Here is a 16423-nt window from a genome sequence, read left to right as displayed (position 1 = left end):
CACAACGCCCGGTCTGGGAATCGAAACCGCGATCCTGCGACCGCGAGTCCGCTGCCCTAACCACTACGCCATTGCGCCTCCACATATAGTATAGAAAGATATTAAATCTATTTCTCTTAACAGAAATAATTGGTGAAAAGAGACTTGGTCTAAGACAAAAGATTTTGAAGAAATGAAAGAAAAGTATGCAAAACTGAAAAGAGAACTTCGGCAAAATAACTCCTTGCTGAAAACAGAAATAGTTTGATCCTTCAGTTGCTTAACGTGAGGTAAGATTTGCCTTTCTAAGTCTGACTTACCTTCACATTTCAGAATTTTTCTTCATACAGTTGACCCAATTGACACAAAGATCATTCTCGCAGACATGCTCGTATGACATATTTGTAATAAAGCAGGTAAGTCCTGCACTGGTCTATATATATATATATATATATATTATATATATTATATATATATATATATATATATATATATATGTAAAATTAATTAAGCGTAGAAATTGATATTTATCAATTAAAACCAGTGGTCTAGCATATTAAAAAAGAATCCGAAGATTAAAATATTTATGTATACCAATTAAGGACTGAACACGAAAAGTGGACAGACAACATGCTAGATATAGACGTCAAATCGCTATTCTCCACAAAAGATTATGTTCTCAAATCAAACTCAGCACAAAACCAAAGCAATAAACAAGTGAAAATATACGAAATAAAATAATTACCCATGTACTGATCAGTTTCGGCTATTATTATCCGCAAGGATAACTGCAGCCTTCATCAGCATGGTCCGTTAAGAATGCAGGATAACTGCAGTCTTCATCAGCATGGTCCGTTAAGAATGCAATTTGCTGGACTAGATGCAAAAACGATACCGGAGTATCGCGTGCATGGAGTTCAACCTATTACATTCGAATATATCTTTCAAATGCATCTACTTTGGCGCGTTGAGACCCGAAAAAACCAGCCTGCAGCTAATAATTAGCAGCAGTCAATTTATCGGTATATTTTCACTTGTTTATTGCTTTGGTTTTGTGCTGAGTTTGATTTGAGAACATAATCTTTTGTGGAGAATGGCGATTTGACGTCCATATCTAGCATGTTGTCTGTCCACTTTTCGTGTTCAGTCCTTAATTGGTATATATAAATATTTTAATCTTCGGATTCTTTTTTAATATGCTAGACCACTGGTTTTAATTGATAAATATCAATTTCTACCCTTAATTAATTTTATATAAATAAATATGTTCTCTAACCGATAAATTGACTGCTGCTAATTATTAACTGCAGAATGGTTTTTTCGGGTCTCAACGCGCCAAAGTAGATGCATTTGAAAGATATATTCGAATGTAATAGGTTGAACTCCATGCACGCGATACTCCGGTATTGTTTTTGCATCTAGTCCAGCAAATTGCATTCTCAACGGACCATGCTGATGAAGGCTGCAGTTATCCTTGCGGATAATAATAGCCGAAACTGATCAGTACATGGGTAATTATTTTATTTCGTATATTTTCACTTGTTTATTGCTTTGGCTTTGTGCTGAGTTTGATTTGAGAACATAATCTTTTGTGGAGAATGGCGATTTGACGTCTATATCTAGCATGTTGACTGTCCACTTTTCGTGTTCAGTCCTTAATTGGTATATATATATCAGGCTTTTTAAAATTCATATATCAAACAAGGCAAACAACACTGTGTTACTTGAAGTGAGACATATTTTGCACTGTTTGCATTGCTAATTTTCAAACAGCTCGTAAGACTCAAAAAGCCACGAAAAGAGCACATCTAACAAGAAGTGGTCAAGCTTTGAATAAGATCGAACTACCTCTCTCTCTCTCCTTCTCCTCTCTCTCTGTATATATATATATATATATATATATATATATATATATAAAATTTAAAATGAGGGTGAGAAATTGGATATTAATTTAATTAACAGCAATTTAACACCAGTGGTCTAGCATATTAAAGTCTGAAGGTTCAGTAAATTGTATTATATACATATGAGAGGGATGACCTCTATGTGGACAAACCTTATGCTAGAAGTAGATCCGCTATGGTCGTACCACTAAGAAATGTTCTCAAGAAAAATTTAGCAAAATTTTGCTAAATTTTGCTAAATTTTTCTTGAGAATATTTCTTAGTGGTAAGACCATAGCGGATCTATATTCTAGCATAAGGGTTGTCCACATAGTGGTCATCCCTCTAATATGTATATGTGTGAGTGTGTGTGTGGGTGTGTGTGGGTGTGTGTGTATGTATGTATGTATGTATGTATGTATAACGCGCGCGTGCACAGATTTGGTGATACAGGCAGGAGAACAGAATTCAAAAACTAGGTTTATATGTTTTTAATCTGCAGGTGTAGCAAAGAGACTCAAAAACAGAGTTTCGTGCATCAGCAAAGTGAGATTTGTGAGACATTCCAAAAAATTCCCCGCATCTGAGATTCTTATGTGAACAGACGCACACAGTCCGGTATATGCATCGACAGATCAACCAACACATCAACTCAACCACACATTTACAAACCTCGGGGAATCTTTTAACTGAAAAAGTCTTGTCACTTTGTTAGCGACCAGTTTGAACACTTTTGAGATGAAATATCTCAAAGAAAAACATGTGTGTGTGTATGTGCGTGTGTGTGCGTGCGTGTGTGTGTGAGTGTGTGTGTGTGTGCGTCCGTGTGTGTGTGAGTGTGCGTGTGTGTGCGTGCGTGTGAGAGAGAGAGTGTGTGTGTATGTGCGCGCGTGTGTGTGTATCATTCAGTTCTTTCTCTCATGAGGCTGCGGTCATGCTGCGGTCATGCTGCGGCACCGTTTTGAAGGATTTTAGTCGAACAAATCGATCCCAGTGCTTACTTAGTAAAGTCTGGTAATTATCCTATCGATCCCTTTTGCCGAACTGCTTGGTTATATAGACTTAAACTAGCTAACACAGGTTTTTAAACAGTGATAGCGGCCTAGATACAAACACACACACACACTTACACACACACACACACACACACACTCACACACACACACACTCACACACACTCACACATACACACACACAAACACACACACACTCACACACACATACACTCACTCACACTCACACTCACACACACACACACACACTCACACACACACACTCACTCACACTCACTCATACACACACACACACACTGACTGATCTTTCACACACGTTCATTAATGTTGATTGAATAGAAGAACGATTTTGAAATACAATAACTCGTAACAACAGCAATGAGAGAGCTTGTAGGCGTTTGATCAACCTGCTTAAAGAGCAGCTAAGTATCCCTCGAATTACACGCTATTGTCTTTCAAGAAATAGGACACATTGGATAATTTGGAAGAAAAGAGAAGTTTATCATGGTTGGAAAAACCTTGATCTCGGGTTTATTCATTAAACAACAGCTGCAGCAAACCTGTAAAACAAACACTACAACACCACAACCACCTACACCAACTGTAGCAGCAGCAATGGCAACAGCAGCAGCAGTGGAGGCGCAATGGCCCAGTGGTTAGGGCAGCGAACTCACGGTCGGAGGATCGTGGTTTCGATTCCCAGACCGGGCGTTGTGTGTGTTTATTGAGCGAAAACACCTAAAGCTCCACGAGGCTCCGGCAGGGGGTGGTGGCGACCCCTGTTGTACTCTTTCGCTCCAACTTTCTCTCACTCTTTCTTCCTGTTTCTTGTCCCCGACTTCCTACGCAACCGCTGAGCCTGGATGCGCATTCATCCATCCGTCGATGCTCTCGGTGTCGGGGTTGACCTGCTTTCTCTTCCGCGGGTCTTACGAATAGCAAAGGACCACGTTTCGGACTTCTCCCACTCTGGGACGAAGACCGCTTCGCTCAACAAACAAACAAACAAACAAACAAACAGCAGCAGCAACAGCAGCAGCACCAATAGCATCAATGACATCACCACCATCACCAGAACCATCACCACCGCCACTACCATTACTGCCATACCCCATCGCTGGTACCATCTCTGCCACCACCACCATCACCACCACCACCACCACCACTACCACTACCACCATCACCACAATAAATACCAGTACAAATGCCATCTCCACTACCACAACATATAGCTCCAACACCAACACCAATACTACCTCTTCAACCACCACCACCACCACCACCACCACTACCACCACCACCACCACCACTACCACCATCACCACAATAAATACCACTACCAATACCATCTCCACTACCACAACCTATAGCTCCAACACCAACACTACCACTACTACCATCACCACCACCACCACCACCACCACCGCCACCACCACTACCACAGCTACCGCCAAAAGCACCACCACCACCACCACAACTACCACCATGACACTACTACACAAAATTATAAAAATACATTGCGGTACACTTATCGACACCAATAAGAGAGTAGATTACACGTGTTAGTCGAGTGACTCCTACTTTTCGTCATTTCAGTTCAATGAATCTAAAACTGAAATTGTATTGCTCGACTAAAGGCGGTGCTCCAGAATGGCCGCAGTCAAGTGACTGAAACAAGTAAAAGAGTAAAGAGCATTTATATTTTTCATTTCATATGGATGGGGAAGCACTGAAGCACTCCGTCGGTTACGACGATGAGGGTTCCGGTTGATCCGAATCAACGGAACAGCCTGCTCGTGAAATTAACGTGTAAGTGGCTGAGCACTCCACAGACACGTGTACCCTTAACGTAGTTCTCGGGGATATTCAGCGTGACACAGTGAGTGACAAGGCCGGCCCCTTGAAATACAGGTAAAACAGAAACAGGAAGAAAGAGCGAGAGAAAGTTGTGGTGAAAGAGTACAGCAGGGATCACCACCATCCCCTGCCGGAGCCTCGTGGAGCTTTTAGGTGTTTTCGCTCAATAAACACTCACAACGCCCGGTCTGGGAATCGAAACCGCGATCTTATGACCGCGAGTCCGCTGCCCTAACCACTGGGCCATTGCGCCTCCACAATTTCATATATAAATATATGGGGGTACCAAAATCTTTTAAGTGCTTAGGGCCTCTATGGATCTTAATCCGGCCCTGCACTCACCTTTCAACAAGTTTACTGTTGAAGTGGGAGTGGGGAAGCGGATCGCCGTCATCTTTCGTTTCAAATGGAATTTTAGAAAAAGTCGATGGCGCCTTGGTCGAAGAGGAAACTGTATGCGATCAGCCCTAATTTTTATGAAGTCCTTTGTGTTTATTGTTTAACATGGCATGCGTTGATGTATCTTGTGCAGTATTATCATTAAAAAGGAGCGGAGTATCAAAAGTAGAAGAGAAGAAAGGAATGACATGTACTTGCGAATATTAACTGATTATAATCCCCCCATACATACATATACACACTCATGCGTGCGTGCACTCACACACCGACTCTTATATAGCATGCGGTCGTCAATACTAAACAAATAAAAATGGCTTTTAATTACACAAACACAAGTAATAGCAACAGCAACAATGAGAACAACAGCTGTTGCAAATGAACGGAAAAAGAAACAACGCTTGTAATCAACAGCAACTTACAACGACCAATAGCAACAATAACGCGACAGCGGCAACGACAGCAGCAGTGTAGCTATCGGCAACAGATGCAACGATAAAAACAAAAGTAAAAACAAAAGCAAAAACAAAAGCAAAAAAAAAAAGAAAGAAGAAAGAAAAGAAACAAAACAACTGCAGCAATAAAAATCTTGCTCTATATTGGCAACGATTCATGTATATATATATATATATATATATATATATATATATATATATATATAATATATATATATATATATATATATAGATATATATATATATATTATATATATATATATATATATATATATATATATATATATTTAGTGGGAAGGAGACCTGCTGATGAAATCAACCACAAACAAAGCATATAATTTCATTAACCCTCGTAAAATAAAATGAACAATTGGGGAAGGTTCTATGGTGTAATGGTTAGCACTCTGGACTCTGAATCCAGCGATCCGAGTTCAAATCTCGGTAGAACCTAATTATCGCTCCTTCATTTTTAAACGGCGGTGCATCAGCATGGCCGCAGCTCTGAGCTGAGACTAGAAAAAAAAAAAAAAAATTAAGTCTTGCAGGATTCGAAATTAGAAAGTAAAGGGCCGTAACTAAACACGACACAACATTTAATCACACATTTAACCTCTTAACATACACATTTTCTTTCAATTTCCATGAAAAAGATTTTTTTTAAAATTTTGAATGTGTAAGCAGCTTGTTTACCAACCACATACCTCCGGGTTCAGTCCCACTGCGTGACACCTTTGGCAAGTGTCTTCTACTATAGCCTCGGGCCGACCAAAGCCTTGTGAGTGGATTTCGTAGACGGAAACTGAAAGAAGCCCGACGTATATATGTATATGTGTATATATATATATATATGTGTGCGTGTGTATATGTTTGTGTCTGTTTGTGCCCCCCCCCCCCCAACATCGCTTGACAACCGATGCTGGTGTGTTTACTTCCCCCGTAATTTAGCGGTTCGGCAAAAGAGACAGATAGAATAAGTACTAGGCTTACAAAGAAAAAGTCCTGGGGTTGATTTGCTCGACTAAAGGTGGTGCTCCAGAATGGCCACAGTCAAATACCGGGAGCTGATGTGTTCGACCGAACTTTACCTTTCTAGTATATATATATATATATATATATATTATATATATATATATATATATTATATATATATATATATATATATATATATATATATATATATATATATAAACGCAGGCGTGACTGTGAGGTAAGAAGCTTGCTTTCCAACCACATGGTTCCGGGTTCAGTCCCACAGCCTAGTACCTTAGGTGTCTTCTACTATAGCTTCTGACCGACCAAAGCCTTGTGAGTGGATTTGGTAGACGGAAACTGAAAGAAGCCTGTCGTATATGTGTGTATGTGCGTGTTTGTGTGTGTGTGCGTGCGTGTTTGTGTGTACATGTGTGTCTTTGTGTCTGTGATTGTTCCTCCACCACAGCCGGTGCGGGTATGTTTACGTCCGCATAACTTAGCAGTTCGGTAAAAGAACTCGATAGAATAAGTACCATCCTTTAAAAAATATACCGGGGTCGATATATTCGACTAAAATTCTTCAAGTTGGTGCCCCAGCACGGCCGCAGTCTAATGACTGAAACAAGTATGCGTACATATGGAGGAGGCACCCGTTAGTCTCGCGAAAACACGGATGATTTATGGTTTATGAGAACGTCTTGTGGTCTTAATGGTGAATCAGTATCTGTCGTGACCGTAAAACATGTGATTGAAGTTCCAGTTGCAGTGATTGAAAGCGTTGTCAGTCAACAGCAAATCCGACCTTCTCTTCTCTTTTTAAAGCCTTGTCAACTTCTAACCTCCAATGTTGTCTCACTGTTCAATGTTCACATAAAAGGAGATTTCATGTCCTTCTTGCAGACATCTTTGAAACTAAGATGGAAGTCATATGTGTCCTTTTACCAGTGACCGGTTCACTATGCAATAGGTCTTTTGGGCCTCTCCCATCTGACATGTGGTGTTCCTAGTCAACGGAGGCGTCGTTGTTGCAATTGGATGAAGCGGCTGAGAATCTGTGTGTTTGTTTGTGTGTGTGCGTGTGTGTGTGTGTGTGTGTGTGTGCGTGCGTGCGTGCGTGCGTGCGTGTGTGTGTGTGTGTATAAATATATATATATATATCAAGCCCATCCTGATATTGCGTATCATCTTGTTTGTTTGTTTCTACACACACACACACACAGATATGCATGTATATAAGCAATCCACTGCATTACACGTATAATGATTTTCTAAAAAAAAAAACTGCCGTAACGTGAAACAAAATTTCACATCGATTTTCGTGTTATTAAGTGCTAATACGATCCGTCGGATATTTTCGGGAAAAAAAGAATAAATTATATGCATCATCAACCATCGTTCAACATCTGCTTTGCGGAGTGAAGATATAAAATTGTGTGATGTTTGTTGCGTATCATCTCTTTGTACAGTTCAGTGTAAAAAGTTAGCTTATTTTAAACTCTTCTTATAAGTTTTAAGTTACATTTATAAGTTTTATTATCAGCAAAACTTTCAGGCTTTCCTCGATAAGTGCCAACACTTTTGCAATATTCTTTGCATTCAATTTAAGTGGAGGTGTTGGAATTTCCGGATCTGTATTCTGAGCTGGCTCTTGTTCTAATATCATCCGTTCCTCGTTAGATAAACTTTCTCTATGGAACACTAGTAACCAAACCGCATCATAGTGTATGACTTATTTAAACCTTGAATCATTTGCAAGAGTCACAATATCTTTCCGAGTTTAATATAGACTTTCTGATTGTGGATACAGTCTAGTCATATACTTTTCCAAGCACCATGCAAAGCTGAGGGTTTAATTTCACCCCATGATCTAGACATGTTATACACAGCATTCATTGTTAAACATTTTTCATAAGTTACCATCTCTATCAGTTGTCCGCCTTATCAATAGCTTTCATAAGTTGATGTCAAATAATATACCTTATGGTTAGCCATTTCAAACTGATCATTTAGCTGGAGCAAAGAAGGCGTACTCTTGGGGATATATGTTTCTTTACTACCCACAAGGGGCTAAACAGAGAGGGGACAAACAAGGACAGACAAACGGATTAAGTCGATTACATCGACCTCAGTACTTAATTTATCGACCCCCGAAAGGATGAAAGGCAAAGTCGACCTCGGCGGAATTTGAACTCAGAACGTAGCGGCAGACGAAATACGACAAAGCATTTTGCCCGGCGTGCTAACGTTTCTGCCAGCTCGCCGCCTTAGTAGAACACAATATTCTGTAACGACAGACGAAATAAGGCTACGCATTTCGCCCGGCGTGCTAACGTTTCTGCCAGCTCGCCACCTTACTCTTAGGGATATATTTTACTATCGCATTATCAGAAAGCTCATTTAAGTTCATTGGGCGGCTAGCTGCATTGTTTAAAAAATAATCAATGCTTTGTCGTACCTTTCTACAAGACAAAAAAATACTTATAAACCACTCTTCGAAAACGTTCTTAGCCATTCCTTGCTTTCTTATTCGAGCGTCAATTCAGAGGCAAATTAAACATTGTGTGGCCTTTGAAATCCTTTGGATTTCCGGAGTGCTACACGAATAGGTGATCTAATACCATATCACCGAAGACATTTCCTCTCAAAAGAACGTCAGACGAATTTTGGAAGCTTTAAATCCTAGTACTTATTTGTATTCCGGGGAAACAAAAGTTAGGGATGAGCTATAAAAGTTCAACTTTATCTTCATTGTACACTTGCTCTGTTGTGTTGCCCCCTTCAGCAATAATTTTTTTTACAGCTATTTAGAATAATTAGTAGCAGCACTAGCGGCTTCATCAATCATTTTTATGTTATGCAAATTCGAACCTTTCAAACCAACCTTTATCATCATCCAGTAAACGGCTTTTATTTATACGTTTTACCTTCCCTTTTCTGCAATTCGCCATTGAAACTTCTAGTTTCTTTTTTTAATTATTGCCATCGTGCTTATCGGTGCATTACGTCGAGTCTGATCCTTGAACCGTACACCAAAGAGCCGTCCCATTTTAAGCATCACATTAGATCTATGAAAAAGATGAAAAAAAAAAAACAAAACAAACAAAACTCCAGCAGTTAACGAAGTAATTTCGTGAACTACTTGACTTAATTTTTTTCTCTGTCGTCATGTATTGTAGAAGTTGCAGTCTTTAAAGTTTAATGAGGCTAATTATTTTTCTCCTGCATCAAGCCTTTATAACACATCATATTCAGTATCAAGTATTATGTTTTTACACTTCCTTTTCGTACAAATACCTTCAGTTCCACTTGATGGCTTTTCCCCCCATACCTTGATTTCTATATATGTTTCTTTATTACCCACAAGGGGCTAAACATAGAGGGGACAAACAAGGACAGACAAACGGATTAAGTCGATTACATCGATCCCAGTGTGTAACTGGTACTTTATTTAATCGACCCCGAAAGGATGAAAGGCAAAGTCGACCTCGGCGGAATTTGAACTCAGAACGTAACGGCAGACGAAATACGTCTACGCATTTCGCCCGGCGTGCTAACGGTTCTGCCAGCTCGCCGCCTTCCTTGATTTCTATATAAATCCACCAGTAGCGGTGAGCAACAATTATGCATCACGAAAGACTGTTTTGTAAGAACAAAAGAAAATGTCTTATTCCTATAGATCGGTATTCTCGACCAGGTTCCCTATAAGATTTCTGGGGTCCCACACAAGCAAAATCGGGTCTACAATAGCATTTTATGGGTCCATGAAAATTTTTTGTTTTAGATGTGTGTATTATAAGAAATAGTCAGGTTTCTTTCTCTGCCGTTTTACATAGTTCAGCCCACACAAGTAAATGCACGATAAGCAAAATAAGAATTTTGAAAGAAGTATCTATAAAACTAGTTTTTAAACATCAAATGGCTATGGGAGTTCAGCAGAATAAAATAATAAAGGGAGTCCACTAGAATAAAGTAGTAATCAAAGGGGTCCACAGATAAAATATGGTTGAGAATCGTTGTTTAAATGTATGAATAGAAATAAAATGAAAACGGGAAGGACATGGGCCCGGGAACAGGGGGTGCAAGTGCTGCAAGTGCACCCCCTAGAATTTTTGTGGAATGCAGAACCAAAATTTGCAGCTCTACTTATTTTTCTCAGATTTAGAAAACGGTAAATAAAAAGTAGCTTGAAGTTAGGTTCCTTCTCAAAGAAAAAAAAAACACAAAAATAAATAACAAAAAAAAAACAAGACCTTGTTTGTAAATATTTTTGGACCTGGGTTTGCACCCCCTAAGCAAATTTTATTCCCGAGCCCGTGGGGAAGGAGGGGGAAGAAGTACTGTATAATTATAAATAGTTGATGGGTAATCAGGTCCATGGGTACTTCGCTTCGTGCTCCTCGGATTTGAACCGTAAAACGCCGCACTCTACTCTCTATACAAACACATACAGTGTGGTGTAAGTACTGCAGTTTTGGGGTGCAGTTGTTTCTTCTGTGGGGGTAAATACTCTGGGGCTGCGGTGCAAAGGTTGAAGATTTCTGCTCTAACAATTCTCTAAAACCCATCAATCTAGTAATAGAATTATTTCTAAAAAAAAAAGTTGGGGGGGGGGCATCTTTTTATGGGAAGGGCTATACAAGATTTAATCTAGGATCTTTTCGGTTTCACCGGCAGTTTTTTAAAATAATTACCACGTAACTAAACACTTTTAAACTTCGTATACTGGTAGAATGTGTTTATAAAACATCTTTTCTCTTGGTTTTATTGAGAAAATTCTATAGTTTGTAAGATATTTGTTGTTTTTTTTCTTCAATTTCTGCAATTTCAACCAACCAATGACGTCTATTGAGGTGAAAACATTCTGTGCCGTATGAATATGTCCCTCGTTTAAGAAACAGATTGGGTTTATTTACAGTTCTGAAGAAAAAAAAGATACCCTTCCCCCCACCCCTAACCCTAACTAACCCTGACTCTAACCCTAACCCCAAAACAGATTGAAATGCAATAGATTGATACTAGGGTCGTAATTATACTACAATTATGGGTGACAATTTCATATGACACCGCTAGAAAAAACTGCTGTTCAAACCGAAAAGATCCTTAATCTACTCCAGAACATCACTGGTACGTATTTTGTCGTACCTTAGGATAACGAAAGATAATATCAGCATGGGTAGAATTCGAACTTAAAACGTAAAGGGTCACAATCAAATACTACAGCTCATTAGTTTGTCGTTCCACAACCGATTCTGCTGAGCGCCGGCACTTGTAACAAAAGCAGCAACAGCACGTTTTTTAAGATAGTAATTACAAAAGCAACGACAACGATAAAAGCAATAACAAATACCAAAAAAAATAAAAACAACAAGAAAAAGAAAAGAAACAGTAAGAGCTAGAGCAGCTCCATTGTGATAAATCCCCATGTCTTTTCCAATAAAGGGCCTCCGTTCGAAACAGTAGTTCTCATGACACACTTACATACAGCTGTTTTGTCAATATATCCTGTTGCCATCGCCACCTGGTGCCAGATGTACGTGTTTAACTCCTCATCAATGAAAAAGCCAAGCTGCAACAGTTGACGTGGAATAAAATATGCCGTGACGTCGAGATAAATATCGACATACACTTGAAGCTTGATAGTATTGGAAACACATGGTACCATTGCACTTCTACACTGCAGCCTAGCTTTAAACCACTACGCTGCTTAGCAACATACTGCAATTTTTACACTCAGACTACGATGTTACGAAACTACCACTACTCTACACAGCTATATACTATAATATTTACACCCACACTACAATGTTACTAAACTACCATTATTTTACATAGCTATATACTATAATATTTACACCCACACTACAATGTTACGAAACTACCTCTGCTCTACACAGCTATATACTGTAATTTTTACACTACTCTATCACTACTCTACCCAGCTGTATACTATTATTTTACACCCACACTACAATGTTACTAAGCTACCACTATTTTACATAGCTATATACTATAATTTTGACACCCACACTACAATGTTAATAAACTACCACTACTTTACACAGCTATATACTATAATTTTACACCACTCTACAATGTTACGAAACTACCACTTCTCTACACAGCTACATACTGTAATTTTTAAAGTACCCTATCACTACTCTACACAGCTATATACTATAATTTTGACACCCGCACTACAATGTTACTAAACTACCGCTACTTTACACAACTATATAGTATAATTTTATACCACACTACAATGTTACGAAACTACCACTACTCTACACAGCTGTATACTATAATTTTTGCACCCACACTACGATGTTACTAAGTTACCTCTACTCTACACAGCTATATACTGTAATTTTTACACCACACTGCAATGTCACCACCCTACCACTTTACTGTACAGCTGTATACTGCAATTTTTACTTGGCATACCACTACACCACACAGCTATATACTGCAATTTTTACACTACACTACTACTATCGCGCACAGTAGTACACTGTTGTATTTATATGTATATTACTACACTGTAACTACCTCACCATTACACTGTAATACACTGCAATATTTATATTATACTGCAAGTTTGGGAACTGGTAAAATCGTTAGCACGCCGGGTGAAATGCTTAGCGGTATTTCGTCTGCCGCTACGTTCTCAGTTCAAATTCCGCCGAGATTGACTTTGCCTTTCATTCTTTCGGGGTCGATAAATTAAGTACCAGTTACGCACTGGGATCGATGTAATCGACTTAATCCGTTTGTCTGTCCTTGTTTGTCCTCTCTGTGTTTAGGCCCTTGTGGGTAGTAAAGAAATAGGTATTTTGTCTGCTGTTATAAGGCGGCGAGCTGGCAGAAACGTTAGCATGCCGGGCGAAATGCGTAGCCGTATTTCGTCTGCCGCTACGTTCTGAGTTCAAATTCCGCCGAGGTCGACTTTGCCTTTCATCCTTTCGGGGTCGATATAATCGACTTAATCTGTTTGTTTGTCCTCTCTGTATTTAGCCCTTTGTGGGTGGTAAAGAAATAAGTGGCGAACGGGATGGTGCAGGGAGAGGGAAGAGCCGCCCCGGGCAGCGCTTTTCTTTTTGGTGGTGGGGGGCACTTTGCGGGCCTGCTGTATAGGCTTGTATAGATTCGGGGTCCTGGGATGAAGGATGGTAAACTCAAGGACTGTCCCAAGTGGCGCATACTCTGGCTGAGTTACCATGGAGGAACCCATTCTTCTGCATGTATTCTAGTCAGGACTCTGCTATGAGGGTACATTTCTTCCTCCTTACCTCCTTCTACTTTCGGAAGTTCCGAAAAGGGTGATGAGTACTGTGCGTCCTTGACAAAGAATAAAAACATTACAAAAAAAAAAAAAGAAGAAAGAAAGAAAGAAAGAAAAATCAGATTGCTATTGCACTGCCATTGCACTGCACAACACATCTGCATCATTGCTGCACCATAACACACTCCAGTATTTACACTGTCTTACACTTGATAAATCTCCCGTGTTATTCAAGCATCATACATCTTTCTCTTCAGATCACTGAATCTGAACTAACTGATTGCTTTTCTTGCTGATAAGAAATGTTTATTTATAATATATTTATGACTATGTGTTGATATATCTCATGCAACTTTATCATTAAGAATGAAAGGATGCCGTTTATGGAAGCAGTCAAATAAAGACAGCTACTGTTATAACTTGTATATATTGTTGGTTGAATATAAATACAACGCCTACGAGCGATCGCAGTATGGCTAAATTGCTTAAGAAGTTCGTATTACAATCACGATCCCACTGTGTGTAGAAGGCGGCGAGCTGGCAGAACCGTTAGCACGCCGGGCGAAATGCGTAGCTATATTTCGCCTGCCGTAACGTTCTGAGTTCAAATTCCGCCGAGGTCGACTTTGCCTTTCATCCTTTCGGGGTCGATAAATTAAGTACCAGTTACGCACTGGGGTCTATGTAATCGACTTAATTCGTTTGTCTGTCCTTGTTTGTCCCCTCTGTGTTTAGCCCCTTGTGGGTAATAAAGAAACAGATCCCACCCTGTGTAGAACAGTGTCTTTTGCAATAGCTTCTAGTCGACTAGTACTTTTCGATTGAAGCTGGATGGACGGACACTACATAGAATAGTACATACACTTAAATGCTTAGGGTTAAGATCCCCTTAGATCATGAATGATAATGGAATTACACCTAGAAATTTTCCCTTCGAGGCACAAGTCCGAGCAAGGTTGTTGGTGGAAGATCAGCAGCCGCCCATGCATACCAGCCTTCCCTTTCGGAAGGGAAAGACAAAGGCACCAGTGGCGTTGCAACTCATTTCTACAGCTGAGTGAACTGGAGCAATGTGAAATAAAGTGTCTTGCTCAAGAACACAACATACAACCCGGTGCGGGAATCGAAGTAGCAACCTCACGATTGTATATCCGTCCATACTGGAGCAGTGCATTGACGTGTTTAGTCGAACAAATCGACCCCAGGATTTATCTTAAGCTCAGATACATATTCTATCGGTCTCTCTTTGCCAAGCAGCTAGAAAAATTATGGTAACGCAAACAAGTTAGCATCGGTTATTGAGCCGTGGTTGAGGACAAACACCAAATACATACATGTAAACACACACACACACGATGGGCTTCCACCCAGTTTACCCTACCATATTCACTTAAAAGGTACCGGTCGGCCCGGAGCCATAGTAGAAGTGACTTGCCCAAGGTGCCACGCAGTGGTACTGAACCCGAAGCCTCGTGGTTGCAAAGCCAGCTTCTGAACCACACAGTCATGTTTTGATTCAATTATATATTTCTTTTCAGATCTTTTCGGTTTGAACGGCAGTTTTTAACATAATTTCTAGGTAACTAAAAATTTTAACTTCGTATACTGGTAGAATGTGTTTATAAAACATCTTTTTCACTTGGCTTTATTGAGAAAATTCTATAGTTTGTAAGATATTTGTTGTTGTTTTTTCTTCAATTTCTGCAATTCCAGCCAATCACTGCCGTCTATTGAGGTAAAAAACATTCTGTGCCGTATGAATATGTCCCTCGTTTAAGAAACAGATTGGGTTTATTTACATTTGTGAAGAAAAATAGATACCCTTCCCCCCACCCCTAACTAACCCTAACCCTAAAACAGATTGAAATGCAATAGATCGATACTAGGGTCATAATTATGGGTGACAATTTCATATGACACCACTAGAAAAAACTGCCGTTCAAACCGAAAAGATCCTTCTTTTCTCCTAACTTCTTTTTAATAATTTAAATTATTTTCTCTAAATGAAAATTTATTTTTGCTCCGTGACATTTGTATCTAGAATATTATTGGTGTTTTTTTTTTGTCTTGTTTTTCTTTGTCGGGCAATCCTTCGTCTCTAGTAGACCTTTCCGTCGATTTCCGCAAAAAAAATTTTTTTTTTTTACATATGGGCTTGCGGGAACTTTTGAAGTAATGAGAGCGAAAGAGACTAAGAGAAAGCGATTGTATGACGAGGGAAATTCTTTTGAAGTTACCGTGCATGGGAAGCATTGATGTACATATGTGTGTGTGTGTGTGTGTATTTGATGGAATGTGGGAGACAGACAGTATGTTGTGTAAGTGAAGTGCTTCTGTTAGTGTGTGTGAAGAGACAGATTAATGTGTGAAAGAAAGAGATAACTGAATTTTTTTACTCGGTGTATGTGTATATGTATGTATATTACTTCAAAAGTTCCCGCAAGCCCATATGTAAAAAAAAAAATTTTACGGAAATCGACGGAAAGGTCTACTAGAGACGATAGATCGCCCTTTGTCGTGCTGTCATATTATACAGCATTCAGTTTACCTTTTGCCTCTGAGTATTTTTCTAGGCCCACAATGTTTACT

The 16423-nt window shown here is 39.4% G+C and overlaps 1 non-coding gene across 1 annotated transcript; it reads left to right on the top strand.

Annotated features, from left to right (window-relative positions):
* The first annotated feature begins 5961 nt into the window (after positions 1-5961).
* Positions 5962-6033, top strand: Trnaq-cug. Its single transcript has one exon. It is a non-coding gene; the product is annotated as a tRNA-Gln (tRNA).
* Positions 6034-16423: the final 10390 nt, after the last annotated feature.

The sequence above is a fragment of the Octopus sinensis genome, linkage group LG4 (genome assembly GCF_006345805.1).
Source record: "Octopus sinensis linkage group LG4, ASM634580v1, whole genome shotgun sequence".
Classification (NCBI taxonomy): Eukaryota; Metazoa; Mollusca; class Cephalopoda; order Octopoda; family Octopodidae; genus Octopus; species Octopus sinensis.
The sequence above is the reverse complement of the archived record's forward strand: the minus strand, read 5'-3'. Positions and strand labels throughout refer to the sequence as shown.